Below are 21,738 nucleotides of genomic sequence, written 5' to 3'. Positions count from 1 at the left end.
ATAAGGATTTACTATTACTAGACTTCTTCTTACCACCCTTCGACTCCATTAAAACATTCAATCCTTCTTGACTGTACAATAAAACGAGAATCAGAACCAAATAAATCAATACAAAACTCAAGCACGAAACGTGAACCAAAAAAGTATTAATTCAACAGAATTCAAAAGTTCACGATTTTAACTTGTATGCATCCGATACAAGATAAGATCTGGAAGATTAAACGTTGTAAACAAAATCAAGGGACACTGGGTCACCAGAGAAAACAAAAATTATGTAAACCAACAAGTGGATTCCACTGCAACAACCCACGAATAGGACATTGATTTCAGAAAAAAAAACTAAAATTTCTATTAAATCAACAGATTTATCATAATTCACCGATGAAATTAAGAAACGAACAAGAAGGAAACGAGATGCAACAACTAACCAGAAACGATATACGCAACAATGGCCGAAGAGAACCTATTTTCTTCCCGTAATACTCCAATATCAAATCTGTGAATTAAAAATCAAATAAAACCTCATTAACACATCATGCACATCACAAACCACAAACAAATAACGATATTTAAAAAATAAAAAACCAACACTTACAAATCGAAACCAACAAACCTGAAACGATAAAAAACCAGCCCTAAAATCGAGAACCCGTGGTCGTGAAAATCATTAAATTAAAAATCGGAGAGGAATCTGTATTCGGAAAACTTGAATGAAGCGAATCAATGGGGGAATGGGAATTGATACGCCAGAGGTCTCCTTAAATAGGGGAACGAAAAGATACCGGATATGTGTAAACTACAATATTGCCCTCCGCTCCATCGGGCCACTGATTTTTCATTTACTAATTTACCCTTTTGTTTTTTTGTGCGGGGATTAAGAAAATAGATTAATAAAAAAGATTCCCTGGCTAGTGTGATTCTTTTCTTCTGGAGAATTTCCTGCTCCTTAAATATTTTTTTTAGTATATCTATTATGAGATGGTTTCACGAATTTTTATTTGTGAGACGGGTCAATCCTACAGATATTCACAATAAAAAGTAATACTCTCAGCATAAAAAGTAATACTTTTTCATGGATGACCCAAATAAGATATCTGTCTCACAAAATACGACTCGTGAGATCGTCTCACACAAGTTTTTGTATTTTTTTATTTAAAAAAAAGTAATTTATTTTTTCTTCTTTTTTAATGGAAAATTGGAGAAGAACCAAAGTCAAAGCATGTTTTTCGTGGGATACATCATATCACATTTAGGAGCTTTTTTAGAAGATTTTATAAATTTTTATTTATTAAAAGGATACATCCGTTCATTTTTATAATAATAAATAATATTTTTATTATAAAAAATAATAATTTTTATAGATAAAAATTGACTCATGAAACTATCTCACAGAAATTTGATTACCACATTATATATTCTTTTATCACTTTTTTACAATCAATAATTCTAGAGTGATCGGTTGAGTACGCGGTACACTTCAAATAACACTCTTGTTATATTAATACAATTTGGTCAATTAATATGATAGATCAACTTAATTTTTATTTTAAATTTAGATTATCAATTTGAACATATTATATTAAAACATATATTATCGAAGATTGACCGCATTTGAAGGCACTATTTTGGGGTAATTTATCGTTTTAAAGAAAACAATAGCTGACAAAATTCAAATTTAGAAAATAGTAAAACAATCCAAAACCATGGTTTGATTATTCTCTCGACACGGATTCAATAATCGCACAATTTTTTAATTAATAAAAATAAAACACGTGATCTTAATTCTGATATCATTACAACTTAAGCAACACACGTTTCTGTTGACATTAACATAATTATAAAACAAATATTAAAATTTTTATTTAATATCACATATTCATTGACTTAAAAATAAATCGTTGAATAAATAATTTAGCCTGTTAGTCATTTTAAACGTAAATAATCGCTTAATTATTGGACCACACTAAAATGTCTTGGTAAACCGTAAATTTCGTGCCCATTTCGTATACTCCCATCACACAGCTCTCCCCTATAATTTTTATTTTTTTATTTATTTAATTTTTTTTTTTTTTTTTTGCAAGAAACCAAATGTAATAGACCATCTTTGATTTTGGAGACAAATGTTCACATTCGATCACGTCCACATTATACTATCCAACTGGTCCGAACTTTCTCCATCGTCAAAATCGAATTTTGATTAAAATAATAATAATAAAAGTAATAAAATAAAAATTGGACTGAAGATGGACACGTACCTTGGGAAATCTCCTCGCATAAATTTGCGTGTTCATCCAGAAATTTAATTCTCTCCATGGAGGCATATGTTAGGTACTTAGTTAAGTTATCATGTATTGAACATGTTTTTTGTGAGATGGTCTCACGAATCTTTATCTGTAAGATGGGTCAACCCTACTAATATTCACAATAAAAAGTAATATTTTTAACATAAAAAGTAATATTTTTTCATGGATGACCCAAATAAGAGATCTGTCTCACAAAATACGACCCGTGATATCGTCTCATACAAGTTTTTGTCATATGCATTTCGTGTGTACCCATCTCGTTTCATCTTATTAATATTAATAAGACAGTCTTAAAAACAAGAGCATGTCTCTTATGAGACGGTCTCACGAATCTTTATATGTAGACGGATGAGCTCTACCGATATTCGCAATAAAAATTAATACTCTTAACATAAAAGTAATATTTTTTCATTGATGACCCAAATAAGAGATCCGTCTCACAAAATACGACTCGTGAGACTGTCTCACACAAGTTTTTGCCTAAAAACAATCGTCGATGGTAAAATATATGAGTAAAATATAAATAAAATTTGAAAAAAAAAATATTTATAAAGAGAAAATCTTACCTTGTTTTATGAGCTTTTCGATTCCTCTTTATAGACTATTTTAGATAAATACATAGTTATCTTGAATATATTAATCAGTTCTTTTTTGTCCAATAGTCTGGAAGACGGGTGGATTATAGAGCCAGAGGCAAATTGAGGGTTTGACCATCTTAGAACTTTTGTTATCTGGTATATTTGCCTTTTAAGTAAAATAAAACGTATCTTTTGATATGACCACACTGATTCTCTTATTCGATAACATTCAGGCGGGTGAAATTTTTGATGATTGCGTGTTAAAGCAAGAAAGACCTCTTCCCCCGAATCAAGAGGAAGGTTGAAGGTCGAGATTTTGTTGGTCAACCAATTAATGTGACTTGTGAGGTACAACAATTATTAGGAAATAATCGAGTTAGAGCCGTTGCTACAAAACTTTTACTTTGAATAGTCTTGAACGTGACTCCTATGACTTCAGTAACATCAGAAGTGGGAAAAGTGAGAGACGGTCTCACATGTCGTATTTTATGAGACGGATCGCTTATTTGGGTCATCCATGAAAAAGTATTACTTTTTATGCTAAGAGTATTATTTTTTACTGTGAATATCGGTAGGGTACCCGTCTCACAGATAAAGATTCATGAGATCATCTCACACAAAACTTACTTCAATTATTAATAGCATTTGCAATACAACTGTAAAATCATTTTCCCATATTAAATAGTTTCATTAAAGTATAACAAAAGAAAGTGGAATATGTTCCATGTTTATTGGGATTCAGAATTTAATTTTCTCGGCCATGCATGCATGCATGCATGGCCGCCGCGTGTCCCATTTATTAACCACCACACCTCTTAAACTTGACATTTTCTCCTATATTTTCCTTTACTATAATAACCCTCCAATTGACGAAAGCCATCTGAAATACCGCTTGAAATTCCCGTTTTACCCCCAAAAGAACGTGATTCCCATTTTTCTTTTTATAATAATAATTCCACACCGTTGGGATTAATTAAATTACACGCTTCGTCGAAATGTTTTCTACTTACAAAATTATCGACATTTGTATGTATTATTATTATTAGTGATACTCACGGGAAATTTAGGGTTCGATCCACGCAAGCGTCACTAATCCAGACACGGGCTTCAAAATTACCCTGGGCCTGAAATCACAAATAAGACCGTTAGGAGGGGGCCAGAAGGGTGTCCCGGCGTAGCCCCTCCGACGCTCAAGTCAGAGACTGAGGATATATGGGGGGAGCAGCTAAGGGCGCTGCCGAAAACAATATAGTGAATCCAATAATCATACGCTCCAACCTGGTATTTATAGGAGAACACCTGGGCTTGTCATGGGCCATTCACATGTGGGCCTTAATGATGGGCCGGATCTTGATGGGTTCATCCCTGAGTATCACCAGTCTCCCCCTCCCGAGTCGAACTGAATCGTAGGTTCAAAGTTCGATTGATTGCGTTGTTCTCGGTTTACAACACGTGAGTTGTGCATTTTCTTCCAGCCCTCCGTCAGTCTCCAAAAAGTTGGAAACAAATCAAATATCAATCCTAGCACCGCTTCATCATCACCTCGCCGCCTGCACGCCAGCCCCAACAGCGTGCGTCCGCCCTTGCGCGCCTCGCCCCCTCGCGCGCTCGCCCCGCGCGGCCGCACAGCTCCCGCGCGCCACGCCCTCACCGAGCTCGTCCGGCGCCCTGCCGAAGCACTCGCCCCCTCGCGCACCACGCTCGCCTGGGCGCCGGCTCGCTCGCGTGCCACAGGCTCGCCCTCAAGCCCTCGGCCATGCCTTCGCCCTAGCGCCAGCTCGCCAGCGCCACGCCACGCCACGCCACGCCAGCTCGCCCGCACCCCGCAGCTCGCCCCTAGCCCCTCGCCTGCCGCTCTCCGCCCTCGCCCGCCGAGCGTCTGCTCGCCGCGTGCCCGAGCGTCACACGCCAGCTCGCCCGCGCCCGGCAGCTCGCCCGGCACTCCGGCTCTCCCGATCGCCTGCTCGCCCCCGCCACGCCACGCCAGCTCGCCGAGAGCCTGCCTGCCCGCCACTCGCTTGCCCTCGCGCCACAGGCTCGTCCTCAAGCCTTCGGCCACGCCTTCGCCTCGTCCAATACGTTGAGAAATTTGATAATCCCCGTAAACTCTGCTCCCCGTAAACATCTTTTGTTATCGACTAACCAAATAAATTTTTCTCTTCCCAAACTCTGCTCCTCTGCTAGGCGATGCCTTAGCAGGAAAATAAAAACTCAACATCTCCACCCTCTAACTCCTCTGCTAGGTGACACCTTAGCAGGAAAAATAAATTTAATTCTCCTCATCCACTCTTCTCCTCTGCTAGGCGATGCCTTAGCAGGAAAATAATATTTTTCTCCTCCCAAACTCTGCTCCTCTGCTAGGTGATGCCTTAGCAGGAAAATAAAAATTCACTACCCCCACCCTCTAGCTCCTCTGCTAAGCCGGGTCTTAGCAGGAAAATAAAATTCAACTCCTCCATCTAACTCCTCTGCTAGGTGATACCTTAGCAGGAAAATTTAAATTCAACATATCCACCCTCTAATTCCTCTGCTAGGCCGGGCCCTAGCAGGAAAATAAAATTCAACTCCTCCATCTAACTCATCTGCTAGGTGATACCTTAGCAGGAAAATAAAATCAACACCTCCATCCTCTAACTCCTCTGCTAGGCGATGCCTTAGCAGGAAAATAAAATTCAACGCGCCCACTCTCTAACTCCTCTGCTAGGCGATGCCTTAGCAGGAAAATAAAATCAACACCTCCACCCTCTAACTCCTCTGCTAGCAGGAAAATAAAATCAACACCTCCACCCTCTAACTCCTCTGCTAAGCCGGGCCTTAGCAGGAAAAATCAAACTCTCACCTCATCATCTCATAACTCCTCTGCTAAGCCGGGCCTTAGCAGGAAAATAAAATCAACACCTCCACCCTCTAACTCCTCTGCTAAGCCAGCTAAGCCGGGCCTTAGCAGGAAAATAAAATCAACACCTTCATCCTCTAACTCCTCTGCTAGGCGATGCCTTAGCAGGAAAATAAAATTCAACGCGCCCACTCTCTAACTCCTCTGCTAGGCGATGCCTTAGCAGGAAAATAAAATCAACACCTCCACCCTCTAACTCCTCTGCTAAGCCGGGCCTTAGAAGGAAAAATCAAACTCTCACCTCATCATCTCATAACTCCTCTGCTAAGCCAGGTCTTAGCAGGAAAATAAAATCAACACCTCCACCCTTTAACTCCTCTTCTAAGCCAGCTAAGCCGGGCCTTAGCAGGAAAATAAAATTCAACACCTCCACCCTCTAACTCCTCTGCTAAGTGATACCTTAGCAGGAAAATAAAATTCAACACCTCCACCCTAACTCTGCTCCTCTGCTAGGCGATGCCTTAGCAGGAAAATAAAGATTCAACATCGTCATCCTCTAACTCCTCTGCCAGGCGATGCCTTAGCAGGAAAATAAAATCAACACCTCCGCCCTCTAACTCCTCTGCTAGGAGATACCTTATCAGAAAAATAAAAATTCTTCTCTTCCACTCTGCTCCTCTCATCGCCGACTCTGCTCATCTGCTAGGCGATGCCTTAGCAGGAAAATAAATATTCTCGACCTCACCCTCTACTCCTCTGCTAGGCGATGCCTTAACAGGAAAAATTTAACTTTTCTCCCCCCCACTCTTCTCCTCTACTAGGCGCAGCCTAAGTAGGTAAAATAAAATTCATATAATCCTCATAATACAAGAACAACCACGAACTTAATATAAGAACTTGGCTTTATTAAATATCAACTGATAACGTAAGACAAATTCAGGAACGAAATACATCAAAAATGAAGTATAATATTCTCTAAGGTGGTAAGCGTTCTCATGACTCTTTAGAGCCTTACCCAGCGCATTCTCCAACTTTCCTCTCTGCTCCTCTTGTACCTCCACAAGACAAAGTTACCCACGTAGAAGCTTCTCCGAATGACTCTACAACTGCAAGACTGAGCTCAAGCTTCCATGCGAATGCTCGTGACTTCTCGTTTCTTCTTCCGTCATGATTCTTTCATAACAACGACGTGCGACTTTTTGGTCCCCGCACAGGACTCCAACTCCTTTTCCCACATGAAACTTAAGCTTCTGATGATAACTGGAAGCTACTGCTCTAAAATCCTTCAGGGCTGGTCGTCCTAGAATTCCATTATACGCTGACGGGGTATCTACTACAGTGAAGGCTATCATCTTTGTAACCCGCCGAGAATCAGTCCCCAAGGATAGGGGAAGAACAATCTGACCCAAAGGCAAGATGACGTGTTCTGCAAACCCATACAGCGGGGTGGATACCGGCTCAAACTCAAATCCTCTCATCTTCATTTGATCTAACGTGCTCTTGAACAAGACGTTCACGGAGCTTCCATTATCAATAAATATTCCCGCCACATCATAATTGGCAATGGTGGTCGTTACCACCAAGGCATCGTTATGTGGAGTCACAACGCCTCGGAGGTCTTCCGGCCCAAAGCTGATGACGGGGTCTTGTGGTAAGTCTGCACCCCTAGATATCTCAAAGTTCTCCAACCTTCTCCCATGTGCCTTCTGAGCTCGCCCAGAGTCTCCATCAGTAGCACCCCCCGAGATCATATGAATCATTCCTCTCGTAGGGTGGTTATCCTCATTCATTCCCCTCTTCGGTTCGACGAGCTCCTGAGGGACATCTTGACATCGACCTTCCCCTCTCTGCTCCCCGATCCTCTGATTTATCCATGGAGGGCCTGGACCACGTCTAGGGGGCGAGCGAGACCTTTGTCGACTCCTTAATGAGGATCCTTCTCGTCTATCCCTTGAAGACAATCTAGCACTGTACCCAACCCTTCGCGACTTCTCCCACCTCCTCGCGGGCTCCCTCACCTCCATCACCTCGTCCCGACTCCTATCTAGGGGAACATGGGATGAGAATTGTCTTTTACTACTAGTTCTGTCTTCCTCTCTTTCCCCCGCACCCCTCTTCCTTCCTCCTTTCTCCGCTCCCTCAACTCTACTTCCTCCGGGCCGGCTCTCCATCCTTCTGTACCGTTGGGCATCTTCCAAGTTTACATATTTCTCAGCTTGAGCCAACAGATCATCATAGCTCAACGGAGGCTTCTTGACCAGCGACTTGAAAAACTTCCCCTCCCCTCAGTCCTTGTGTGAAGGCACTTATCATGATGTCAGGGGTAGCCGCTGGTATTTCCAGCGCTGCATTGTTGAAACGCTGGACAAATTCTCGCAAAGTTTCATTCTCTTGCTGTTTCATCACGAACAGGCTCAAATAATTTTTCTGGTGCCTCTTGCTGCTAGCAAATCGGTGCAAGAAGGCAGCTGAGAAGTCCTCAAAAGAACGTATAGAGCTGGGCTGCAAAGTGTTAAACCACTGCTGGGCTGACCTCACCAACGTGCCCAGAAACACCTTGCACCTGACTCCATCCGAATATTGGTGCAACAGAGCCGCATTCTCAAACCTCCCCAAGTGTTCCTCGGGGTCAGTATGTCCATCGTACTCTCCCACATTCGACTGTCGAAAATTCGGAGGAAGCCCTTCTTCTAAAATGGTTAGTGAAAAGGGACTTCCTCTCTTGGGCTGGCGCTCTGCTTCCCACCTGTTGTCTCAACATCCGTATTTCCTTTCACATCTCTCCAATCTCTGCATTCCCTTCGCTTGGGAGGGGCTGGGTCTCTTCAATTCTACTCTGCTGGCCCTCAACATTTTTCTCTCGCTCCTGGCGAGTGGCCTGCTCTTCAATGAACACAGATTCTTGGTTCCTACTCATAGCCTCATCAACTGTCCGAGTGATAAATTGACCCAACTGCTCCAGGGTCAAGTTTCCCACATTTTCATTAGGACGGGGTTGCTCGACCCTGATCTCTTGACGAGGTTGTTCAGTTCTTGTCTCCTGATGGGGTTGTTCCTGCCTCGCCTCAGCATGAGACTGTTCGGGTCCCCTCTGAGGACGCGATGACGCTGAGTTAACTCTTCTACTCCCTCGCCTCCCTACCATCTCTACGTCTCAACTCAGATATTACCACAGACGGCGCCAAGTGATACTTACGAAAAATTTAGGGTCCGATCCACGCAAGCGTCACTAATCCAGACACGGGCTTCAAAATTACCATGGGCCTGAAATCACAAATAAGACCGTTAGGAGGGGGCCAGGAGGGTGTCCCGACGTAGCCCCTCCGACGCTCAAGTCAGAGACTGAGGATATATGGGGGGAGCAGCTAAGGGCGCTGCTGAAAACAATATAGTGAATCCAATAATCATACGCTCCAACCTGATATTTATAGGAGAATACATGGGCTTGTCATGGGCCATTCACCTGTGGGCCTTAATGATGGGCCGAAAATTTGGGCCGGATCTTGATTGGTTCATCCCTGGACATCAATTATATATACATGTGTTTCACCATTCTAACCTAAATATTTTTTTATTACACGTCTGTGAAAGAGATTACGGAATAAGATTGATTGACTTGGATTCACGTTGAAATAAAAGATTTCGAATCAATTAGTTTGTTTGAGTATATTAACTTGGGTGGATTTCAAATCTCGTAAATTATTTTCGAGTAATTATGATAAATTTAAATTTATATTGATATAAGTTATTTTAAATCATTTCGAATAATCTCTCACTTGATATATTTGGAAAAATATTGATTTGTAAAGGCTTATCAATAAATGATATTTATTTCTTTTTTATTTGAGAATAAAGTATCTATACTATTCATATACTATATCTATACTATAAATCATGAGAGTTAAAGTAACGCTTTCGGTGTCTTTGTGTCACATTTTTAAATGCTAAAAATATCTCTATCAAATTATAAAAAAATACTCAATTTTTATCTAATGAATTTTTTTTTATAAAATTATATTTTAGTAAATTTGTCACTTTCCAATAATTTTTAGACAAAAACTTGTGTGATGGTTTCACGAGTCGTATTTTGTGAGATAGATATTTTATTTGAGTCATCCATGAAAAAGTATTACTTTTTATGCTAAGAGTATTACTTTTTATTGTAAATATCGGTAGGATTATTAGTTTTTTTAATTGGATCATGATAATTTTTACTCGTCTCACATGTAAAGATTCATGAGATCGTCTCAGAATAGACGTACTCTAGTCATTAGGATCATTAGTTTTTTTTAATTGTATCATGATAATTTTATTAACAAATATTTGCGAATCTAAAGTTTAATCAGCGGTGGGTGAGTGTGCAATTAATATAATATTTTTGAATTGAAAGGAAAGATCGGGGGATAAGATTGCCAATCGGTGGAACAATCATCATGAGCTGGTTCGCATGAAACTAAAATTTGGCAACGAACGAAATTATCAAAACAGGACAAAAATATATTACGTGCAATAAATTTTTAAAATTTGTATATCATTAATTAATTAATTAAATAGATTTTCTTCCTGACAATGCGGTACTTCGCCACCCTGGCGCCAAGTCACCCTCACTTCTTTTTTAAAAAATAAATAAATTTATGTTGTTTTCATGGGATTTAAATTTTATTTTTCTTGCTTTTTAAAAATCGCAAATTTTTGTGATTCGATTATGGTATTTTGGAAAAAAATAATTCGGTAAACTCGAGTTTCTTGTACTGTAAATAGGATGGATAGATGACATGTATTTAATGAGATAAAGTTGGATCAATATTTTCGTTATCTAAAACGAATAGATTTTTTATGAGATGATTTCACGGATTTTTATGACGATATGAGTCAACCATGTTATGTTGAAAATCTGACTCACGAAATCGATCCATAAGTCAGTTTCAGAATTTTTGTGTTTAAAAATTTGACATAAAATCTCTTATAATTCGGGAAAATGTGCATGAATTTTAAAACACAAAAACTCTCGTGAGACGATCTCACGGATCAATTTCGTGGGTCGAATCTCTTATTTGAGTCATCCATTAAAAATATTACTTTTCATGCTAAGAGTATTACTTTTTATTGTGAATATCGGTAGGGTTGAGAAATCTTCCAAATGTTTACAAATGTATTATATATGTGTATACTAAACAAACCCCATTGACGAAAGCCCAATGGGAAAATAGTTTAAATGTTGCCAAAGCCCAATAAAAAGCAGTGCCTGTCCCCAATCCATTTAAGGAGGAGTAAATATTTATTTGGAGTAAATTGTTGCATCGAATTATTTAATAAGATTTTATTTCATAAATTTTATTTTATTATGATTATATTGATATTTACGGAATAATTATTTTTTAGAAAATTTAAAGAAATATTATGTTTAATTAAAAATTAAGCTGTGAGAAATAGGTAAAATAAAATTAAATATATTGATTACATTAGGGAGTGTAGAAATTTATTATAATTTATAGTTTGAACTTAAAACAGAAAATAATATGATTATATTTATTTATTTTGTTGAGATAAAAAATGAATAATTCGAAGCAAAATCAGGCTAAATGGACCTTTCATCAATGGAAAACAACTTGGATGTCTTCTTCGCCCCAAGTGGAAATGATTGGCTTGGATAAAGACACTATGACACACACCCCCCATCCTTTATGTGTGTTTCTCCAATATACTTGGGTGCACTAGGACAAAATAATTCCATTAAACAATGTAATGGACAAATTAATTTTTTATTTTATACGGTTTGGGGTTTGAAAAATTGTAAATTCGCTACAAATTAATTTTTAATTTTATACGGTTTGGGGTTTGAAAAATTGTAAATTTTGTTCTATAGCAGGGTTTTATTTTAGTTTTTGATTCTATAAGTAGTTTAAACTTAGTTTTAGTTAAATAGATTGGTTATTTCATTTACTTTTAGGGACATGACATTGGATATTATTGAATTTAATTGTTTTTATCTAGCGTAGACAAAGAAAAAGATTATAAATAGATCACAAAAACTTTTATCAGACTATTTCACGAGTCAATTTCGTTATACGAATCTCTTTCTTGACTCGACCGTGAAAAACTTGTTACTTTTCATTCCAAATATAGATCAAGTCGATACATCTTACATATATAATTATGTGAGATTGTCTTACAAGAAACTTACGACAGCCATGTACCAAATTACATTCATTCCAAATATACAATGTCAAGAAACATGACATTATCCCAGAAAGATAAAAAAGTTTTTCTTTTTCTTATGTATATCAAATTTTCATTAACCCTTTTGTGTTTCAATCCCAAATCTACGTACAAATGCAACAATCAGATTCTTGGATTGTTTCAAAAAGTCAAGAAAATCTAGGAGTTAATCTCCGAAACAATTCCTTCCTGCAAAGAAAAAAGAAACGCCGAACCATTAGATTCAATCTGATTCAAGAATCTTGCTATATTTTTCGAATCTAATTCGAATGAAGTAGTGTGATCAAAGTTTGATTATACCTCATAAGTGCTTGTCAAGAGATTGAAGTAGATAATAAACCTCTGTTTTTCCTCAGCTCTTCTTAACAGATAAGGCATAATCTGCTCTATAGGCCCGAAGGGCAAATACTTGCTCACTCTAAAACCTGCATTTCTTCAAACCAAAAGAAAGGGTATCTGCCATTCCATAGAGTTGGCCAATTGGAGATTTTTGACTGTCTTTTTCCAGTCCAAGATCGATTGCTTTAGAAGCCGCAAATTTTCCTACATTCCAAGAACCTCATTACACACCATCGCCCGAGAAAATTCTTAATGTTCTGTAAATGCCTACCTGATTCAACGTTATGAGTAGCCAGAACCGGATCCATTGAAGATTTCTTGAAGCATAAAAGCAGCACAATCGTTGTAACAGGCATGAGTTTGCTGTATGGTGTCATGGATTGGGGACTTGACTCCCAAAGAAGTAGCCAATTGTCTCTCACTCGATAAGTATGCGCCCTCACCAATTTAAACCGACACACACTCCATTACGTCGGCAGATTTCTTAACTACAACCAATCTCTCTTTTGAATCTCCCCAAATAAGCCTGAACCTGTGTTGAAAATTAAAGGGCCATTGTCATTTTTACGGTATTCTGTAGCTGCAGAGTAGGATAAGTAGTCTATCGCCGGTTGAATGGAGGTATCCTCTGCATCAATTAGCAGAGGCACGTTTGCTTCTATACATTTCATGCAAAGTCTGGCTAATCTTTCGTGGGCTAACTTGAGATTGGTTTCTTCTTCTAAGGTTAGATTCTCTGGCCTCTTCGGAGTGTGAAAAAGCGGGTTCGAATTCAGAAAAAGGGGCAAAGTTTTGAGCTTCCAAGGAAGCTGCAAGGATTTATCCTTATTCCCATCTAATAGATCACTCATCCTCTTGAGCAAACTAGGAGGAGCAATTGCTGTAATCTTCAAAACAATAAAACTAACCTGGATTGAAAATCTTCTTGTATAAGTATTCCGATTCTTGGATAACAAAATCTAACTAATCTCCGATTCAAGAAAGTTAATTAGAACTTACAGAAGAATCAGGTTGCGATTTAGCAGATTCAGCAGTTTGAATAAATTGCTCCAAATTCCGATCACAATCCTCGTTATCGATTGCGTGTTCCAAACCATAATCCAACATAGCTCTAAGTCCAGAATCCCAAAGCTTCTTCACAGTTCCGCCAACCTCCTTCAAACCTTTCCCCGCGCAGAAAATGATCGTAAAACGAACGTTCTATTGCTCCGAACACGATTCTCTTCACCAGGGGAGTCCCCATGAGCTTTTGAATTCAGAACCACATGCCAAAATCGACCATAGGCTCAATCGAGGTCATGTGAAGAATGATCGACGATTTGGTCAGCTTCGAGGTCGAAACCGTCGAGAAAATCTTGCTGGAATCATCGATGTTGATGGGTCCGTCGCACGGGTTTGTGTGGTGATCATGCCTTGTTTAGAGGCGGAGGCCTCCGGATTAAGGTTGAACGCAGGGACGGCGGAGATGGAGGGACGGCGCGGCGGAGATGAGGCGGCGGAAGGAGGAGGGGAGCTTGTTGAGAAGCTTTGGGTGGACGCTACGGGTGGCCATGATCAAAGAACACTAGTGGTAATGCCTAAGGGAGCTCTTTGCAGATATTAAGGTTCATTGGTTATTTGTAGAAAATTTAGATCATTGGCGTGATTACTTTAGCGTAAAGGGAATTAAATAATTATTTTTCATATTTCTATTTAAATATATATATATATATATATATATATATATATATATATTTTAATTTAACTTTCATAATTGGAATTGTGAAATTACATGTTATAAGTTGTTAGTGTATTTATTATAATTAAAATTTATTTTTCTAAAACCTATTTAATTCTTATTTTGTGATTTATATATGTTAAAATTGTAAATTAAGTATAAAGTCACTAAGAATACTCTCTCTTATATATATAAATAAATAAATAAATAAGATATTTACTTTAAAAACTCTAAAATTTTAATGATATTTTTTATAACACATATATTAAAAATTGATTTTAGAACTATTAAAATATGATTATTATGTATCACACAATTACCGGATATAAAGATAATGAGATGATAATGCACCGTCAGCACTTACACTTACAGAATGCGCACTGTCTTAGGCTTAGTCTTAGTCTTATCCATCCAGATTTAATTACCTTCTAATACAATAAAATATTTACTTGATCCTTCTATAGTTTCTATATATTTATGTTGAATGAAATGAGGAGTTTGTTATACTGATTTTGAAATCGAAATTTATTTCGATTTGAAAAAAAATCGGTATTTTTTTATGACCACAACGTACAATGTTTAATGAATCTCATCGTCGATTTAAAAACAAATTGGAAATATAACGTAGAGTCCTCTTCTGAGACGATCTCACGAATCTTTATCTGTGAGATAGGTCAACCATATCGATATCACATAAAAAATAATATTTTAGCATAAGTAAATTTTTTTGTGGATGACCCAAATAAGAAATCTATATCACAAAATACGACTCGTGAGACGCGTCTCAACACAAATTTTTACTTAAAAAATGTTATGCTCATACACTATGACCCCTAAAGAACTTAGAAATAGTTAAATGTATAAGTAACAAAATACGTCATATCATTCTTGTAAGATTTATATAATGAAAATAAAATAACACCTATAATGTTTTTCAAGTTATTAAATTTCTTTTTCATTATTGCTCCTCAAATTTTATTTATTCTAATAATAATATTCTTAACTTAATTTAGCATTTATTTGAGTAGTATTTTATTGACTATTGAGTTGAAATTTTAATTAGAAAAATCAAATATGTTTTATCAAATTGATATATAGAAAAATAATTAAATTCCTATCCAATTGTTGTTTGTTTTTTTTAACAATATTAAAGTCGATCTAAAATAATTTTTCCATTATAAAAAGGATTGTTCCTATTAGTGATTCGACGGTGGAGATGGAGTTTCTTCACTCCAAACTCTAAAGCCTACGTAAATCTTTCCGCTTCACCGGCGGTTGCCGAAAACCTACTCGCCGCCGCGATCGAATCCTTGGAGAAGCTCTTCAAACATCTGCATAATACTTGGATTACGGATTAACAATCCAGCCATTCCAAGAACGAAATTCGGAAGTTTTGGGTAATATGTTTACCTTTGCTTGTTATTCGTTAAATTCTTCTCCTGCATGTCAGGAGCCACTGCAATAATATGATCTCTGAGGAAGAAATTAATTTAAATTTGCTGTGAAACAGCCTATCAGGAGACCTTTCCTATTTCGTTTATCATGGATATGGAGTGAATGTATTGTTGATAAATTCTCTCTCGAGTTGCTTGTCTCAATTTTCAGGCTGTAGTATCATAGTACGTAGGAATGTTGACTCAGGGGAGCCAAAGAGAAGGGTGGCTTTTGTCCTAATGATGGACTGGGAGATTATCACTTCCAAGTTTAGGCTACAGGACTCCTCTGCAAGCAGCTCACGTACCTAACTTGGATGATAGCTTCGGCTGGAATAAATGGCTTAATGGATCCCGTTGAAGTTGGGTTGGCTTGTGGAAGTGATACCGCACATCTTTCTATATTGGGTTATGATCCTCGTGTTTATTATCGAGGGCGAGGTGCATTTGAGTCTATGGGTGCTGGATGGCAATGTCTCCCGGTGACATTGCATTTAAAGTAGGTGCTTGCTCTTTGATCATCATCCTGTTGTGCTCTTTTTCAGTTTCTTATGATTAGCATTCACTATTTCTTGGACTTATCATGGCATTGATTAGTTCCTATGTGCTGCCTAAATGTTTGGGACGATGTTTATGTGAAGATTGAACATGGTGATTTTGCGAATTTATCAGTTCTCTTACTAATCTGGCTTCAGTATTTCTCCAGGTTTCGATGGCAGAATTTTGTTTTGTGGTTCAGTTCTTAGCATGTTCAAGAGACCGTAATTATCCCATCAGTAGTTGTAAAGGAATTCATCTAAGATAGTAATTAATATCTCTCTTGAAAAAGAGGATTGGGTTTAGAATAAGATGCTATTTTTCCATTCTTAATCAGTTTCATTTTCTAGTTTACTGCAAAATCTTGGACGCTTCATTCACCGGATAATCAGCTATTCGAGCATGAATGTCTATGAATTTTTTCTACTTTGTATGTGTTTCTTTAAATGGAAAATACTTATACTGACTGTATTGTAAATTTTGTTCGCACGGTAGATTTTCTTGATCCTTCTGCACAACTTTGATTATAGTTATTGGGCTCAGTGATGACTTTTATTTTACTCAGTCAAACTTCGGCTACCTTGGATGCAGAAACAGGAGTAGTTACTAGCCGGAGGGCAGATAGGCATTTTGAAGAAGAAGGACCCATTCTTTCTGCAGCATTGGATGGAATGAAGCTGCCTCATTTTCCTCAGTATGAAGTTAGAGTCAGGTGCTACTTTTTCCAGTTCCATACATTCTGTACACTATGTATTCGTAGGAACAGTGCATGTTTTTCTTGGGTTTTAGCCTGCAATCCAAAAGTAACTGGTGACTTAAATGAATGATTATGGATTTATAATCTATGGTGTTCACCTATGTTGTCGTAACTTCAAAGCACTCATTTTTTACATAGATTTCAGGTTGTGTCTGATATCTTGTGAAGTTAAACTGATAAAATATATGAGAAATGTATGCTTAAGATATGCAACAGAGCATAGATGTGGGGTGGTTGTAAAAGGACCAAAATTAAGTGGAAACATATCAGGAACGGATCCATTGAAGGATAACCGCCTACTTTTAAAAGCTCAACCACTTGATGATTCTGATGAAGCAAAAACACAGCTGCGGTTGTTAATGAGTTATCCCAGGAAATATCTCGCATTTTGGTTGCCCACCCTCTGAACGCCAAAAGGGCTGCTGAGGAAAGAATATTGCAAATGTCGTTCTTTTACGAGGTTGTGGTATTCGAATAGAGGTAATCTTTTTGCGGACTTAGGTAATCTTACTTCCTCTCTCCTGAAAAATATAATATCCTGTAGTATTTAAATTGTTGGCCGGAATTCATTTAATTTATCTATTGAGATGGCCAAGAAACTATATGTTTTCACGGATTATGTTATTTCAGGGTTCCTTCATTCGAAAGATACATGGTTTACGGCCATGCATGGTTGCTCCGACTAAAAATTATTGCTGGATTGGGTTTATCCCTTGGTATCGATATTCTGGAGCTCCCTGGAGCCCATGGGTGGACTACAGAACCCTGTTAACTTCCAAGGCAAACTGCCATAAGCCAATGCCCTCTCAGCTCCTCTGCAGTTATTGCCCAATGTTTTTGTGCCTGGTGAGAAGAGCATGAACCTGGTCAATCTAATGGCTATGATTTTGGATTTCGTCACATAAGGTGTTGATCTACAAATCTTTCTATATTCATGTATATATCTATAATCTATTCATGATTTAACATTTTGCTGTAATGAAGCTTTAAATTATGTAATTGCAGGCGATGACGATGCAGGTCATGATAAGCGATCATTTTCAAAGTCAAAGGATGGAAGCTGTTGATAGAGCTATAGGCCAGCTGGCTAAGCTCCTTTGGCAAGCAGAGTCACGTGGGGCATTCCAATATTACATTTGTGTCACCGGCGACCACTCTACGCCAGTTGAGTATGGGACCACAGCTTTGAATCAGTCCCTTTTCACATTGTGTCGTTTGAAAGACTTTGTTGGTGCTGCGGGGGGGGGAATCAACATGTTCTTGGAAACTTCTCTCGACCCATTTCCACTTCCAATCGTAGCATCTGTGAGAGATTGTAGATGATATCAAAAGTCGAAAAGAAACAAGGCAAACAAGATCCAGCTTTCAACGGTGACCAGTGCTTGAATTCGACGAGTTGGCTGCAGCTAGAGGATGTCTCGGGAGATTTCCTGGTAGTGAAATGATGGGGATCATTAAGCATTTATCAAGCTCTAACAGAAGCTACAATTATAGTCAACCCGTTATTTGGAACCTATTTGAGTAATAAAATGACAAACTTTTTTCGCTTATCGATGACAAAGGAAGCTATGGCAAGCCATCAATAAATTATATGCTTGTTCCCATGAAGTTTGTGGACTGAGCTTGTGCTTCCTTACTATTTTGGTTCAATAAATAGATCTGTAATTATGGGTTTCCATTTATTTTGTTCAGAAATCTGATAACCTTGGTCGTAAGTTTCTATTAATTTATGATATCCATTCTTATTTTTTGTTTCCACACCCCCCCCCCCCCCCCCCCCCCAAACAAAAAAAATAAAAGTAAATGTTATTTTCTTGTTTCGATTTAATTAATGCTCGTCCATGTGGAAATGGACATTTCCCTGATGAAGCCGACCAAATGCGAGAGACTAAAAACGCCGTCTCCGCTAAATTCCGAACCCAATCTATTGGTTAATCACATTCCTGAGACCGACCGACTCCAACAAATTCCGACGCCATCTCCAGCTACCGCAAGTAAAGCCCAACATTTTCCGGCATAATGGCGGCACCGTCCCGGTTATCGATACCGAGTTTCCCGGGCCAGGTATCCAAGCTTATAGAGGCGTGCGAAGAATGGGGATGCTTCAGAATCGTGAATTCGACGGGATTCTTCCGGGATCTCTGATGTCGGATATGAAGGCGGTGGTGAAATCATCTGGAGTTGCGGAGGAAATCAGAGGAGAACGTGGACGTGATTGCGGGGAGAGGGTACATGGCTCCTTCGCAAATCAATCCCCTTTACGAAGCTTTAGGGCTTTATGATATGGGGAATACTATAGCCGTCGATTCCTTCTGTTCCAAGTTGGATGCAACTCCTCACCAGAGGTTGGATAATTTCCTTATCTGCAAATTCAACCTTTCCATTTCATCAACTGCATCACCTATTACAAATTAAATCAATCTGGTTAAATTTCCACTTTTCCTATTGACATGGAAGTAAACAAACCTTAAGTAGAGTGCTATGTACTCGTGATTAATTTGTAAGATGCTATGATCAACAGGACTGTTGTTCTGAAATATGCTAAAGCAGTGAGTGAACTGATGATGTATATTGGGCAAAGAATGGGAGAAGGGCTGGGGCTGAGTAGCGTTTCCTTTGAAAAGTGGATTTGCCAGTTCAGGATCAATAAATACACCTCACCCCTGAAACAGTGGGTTCGCCTGGAGTACAATACACACAGATTCAGTTCTAACTATTCTGCAGGACGATGAAATAATTGGTGGCCTTGAAGTAAAGAAAAGGTGTGGAACTTTGTGGCAGTAGACCCTGCCCTGGAACGCTTCTTGTCAATCTTGGAGATATGCAGCTGTAAGTATAAAATCTTTCAGCAAATTTGCCTGGTGATATTTAATGATATGTGGATAAAAGTCTGTTCGCTTGCTTCCTGTTTCAATTTGAAAATCTTAGTCAATACTAGTTCATATGTAGGTATTGTTGGATGAACACATGATTCTCTTTGTCGAACATTGTTAGTTTGATCGACCTGTACTTATACTTGGCCAATATCTAGTGAAGTGATGCATGTGCAAATGATTAAAACGCCATTAGAATCTATAAGTTCAACGTGTGTGAATAAAATCCGAGCTCTAGTTCCCGAATTTTAGGAGCGCCAATAAAGGGTAAAAAATTTACCTGATTGAAATTTGTAAGAAAAACTCTTAACGACTAACTACAACCTTCTTCTGTCTTGAACTTGTTCTTGAACCCTGTGATGCATAAACTAAAGGTGTGGAGCAACGGGACGATTCTTGAATGTGGAACACGAGTAATGTGCAAGGAAGCTGGCTTAAGATTCTCTATAGCTTCGTTTCTCTTAGGGCCGAGGAGGAGACAATGGTGGAAACCCACCAGAGCTCATAGATTTGGCACATCCCGTATGTACACTCCTTTCATGTATCAGGATTACAGAAAACTTCGAGTGTCAAATAAGTTTCACAGCGGTGAAGGTCTTGGCACATTTACGTGGTGGACTCGTGAAAAGTTTTGACGAGGGTCGTATGATGTTGTGTTGTCGGTTATTTGATGAATAACTGTTGGTGTGATTTTGTAGGAACAATAGCTCGTGATTCTTGAGAACATTTGACAAGCATGTTGTATTGATATCTCTTACATCACGAAATATTAAATGTACCATTTTGTTCACGTCATTTTTTGGCTTTCCACCATATTCTGAGCTCCGCTCGAGCTTGTTGCAAATTGAAGTGCGAGGAGCCGAGATGGCGGCGTCGATAAGTTACAAGTGTTTGAGCAAGCTGCGTTTCTGGGATGCAGTAATTTACTACAATTTAATAAACATATATATTAATACTTTAGACTAATTTTTCAAAATGTGATCAAGGAAAAATTTATTCTAACTTTAAGGTAATTGTTAAAAGTTTGATACAACTGTAGCTTCATAAGGAGTAAGAAATTCAAGAATCTAGGATGATTGTTGGGATGCAATAGTTGTTAAAAAATAATCGTAATGCGATGCTACAGATTTTATAAGGTTTAAAATATTTAAATTACACAGTTATTATAGCTATAACTTTTAGTAAACAGAGATTTTTGTATTACATTTAATTAGCTCTTTCGTATTTTTTTTCCGAAGCAATATTGATTAAATTACCGTGGATGTAAAATTTTAAATGTCAAAAGCTGTATTAATGTGTCAATCCTGTGTTATTGATATATTTTTTTTATAGATCGGGAGACGTAGATATTTGTCGCTTCGAGTTGTCTTAAAAAAATTCCTTTTTTTTTTAAAAAGAGCAACATCATATTATTGAATATCATGTACAGGAATGATTAAATTAATGAAAAAATATGATATTAAATTTAAAAAATCATGAATAATTGCTAGATTTATAAGATATTAAATAAATTAAGAAAGTATTCACTATAAATTTCTATTATAAGTTATAACTTTTAATTTAAAAGTGAAGGGTAACTTTTATTCACACATACAATAATACTGTTTAATGGGACTTTCTGCTTATATATAAAATAATCGATAGTAGGCAGATAATATATAATCTCAATTTCTTTAACGCTTTTTGGTGGGATAGTTGAAAAACTTATACGACGACACATGTATTGTGTGTATAATATAATATAAAATTTTATATATGAATATTTTTATTTTTAAAATAATTTGTTTAGTTAAGATCTTTTAAAATAAAGATTTCATATATTTGATTAGTTATAATTTTGCATCTAATCTAAAAATTATAAATAATGAACTAAATGTGATTACCTTTATGTAAGAGTTAGTTGATGGAAAGGGGTGGAAAAATAATAAGAGATGTTGAAATTAATAAATAATTAAAATATATATGTGGAATAAAATCACATATTAATAATTGTAATGCATAATGAATAAAAAAAAACGATAGTACTTTGTTATACTAAGAGTATTACTTTTTATTGTGAATATGAGTGGGTTACCGTTTCGATATAAAGATTCGTGAAGTCTCACAATGACTTACTCTCAAAATTATACATAAAATTTTATATTTG

General features: G+C 37.6%; 3 pseudogenes; 2 read left to right on the top strand and 1 right to left on the bottom strand.

Annotated features, from left to right (window-relative positions):
* Positions 1–11,986: 11,986 nt before the first annotated feature.
* LOC142550324 (proline dehydrogenase 1, mitochondrial-like) lies at positions 11,987–15,362 on the bottom strand (annotated as a pseudogene).
* Positions 15,363–15,394: 32 nt separating this feature from the next.
* Positions 15,395–18,244, top strand: LOC142550323 (uncharacterized; annotated as a pseudogene).
* A 494-nt stretch (positions 18,245–18,738) lies between these two features.
* Positions 18,739–19,552, top strand: LOC142550322 (2-oxoglutarate-dependent dioxygenase DAO-like; annotated as a pseudogene).
* The last annotated feature ends 2,186 nt before the right edge of the window (positions 19,553–21,738 follow it).

Source organism: Primulina tabacum, chromosome 6 (genome assembly GCF_025594145.1).
Source record: "Primulina tabacum isolate GXHZ01 chromosome 6, ASM2559414v2, whole genome shotgun sequence".
NCBI classification, from domain to species: domain Eukaryota; kingdom Viridiplantae; phylum Streptophyta; class Magnoliopsida; order Lamiales; family Gesneriaceae; genus Primulina; species Primulina tabacum.
The sequence above is the reverse complement of the archived record's forward strand: the minus strand, read 5'-3'. Positions and strand labels throughout refer to the sequence as shown.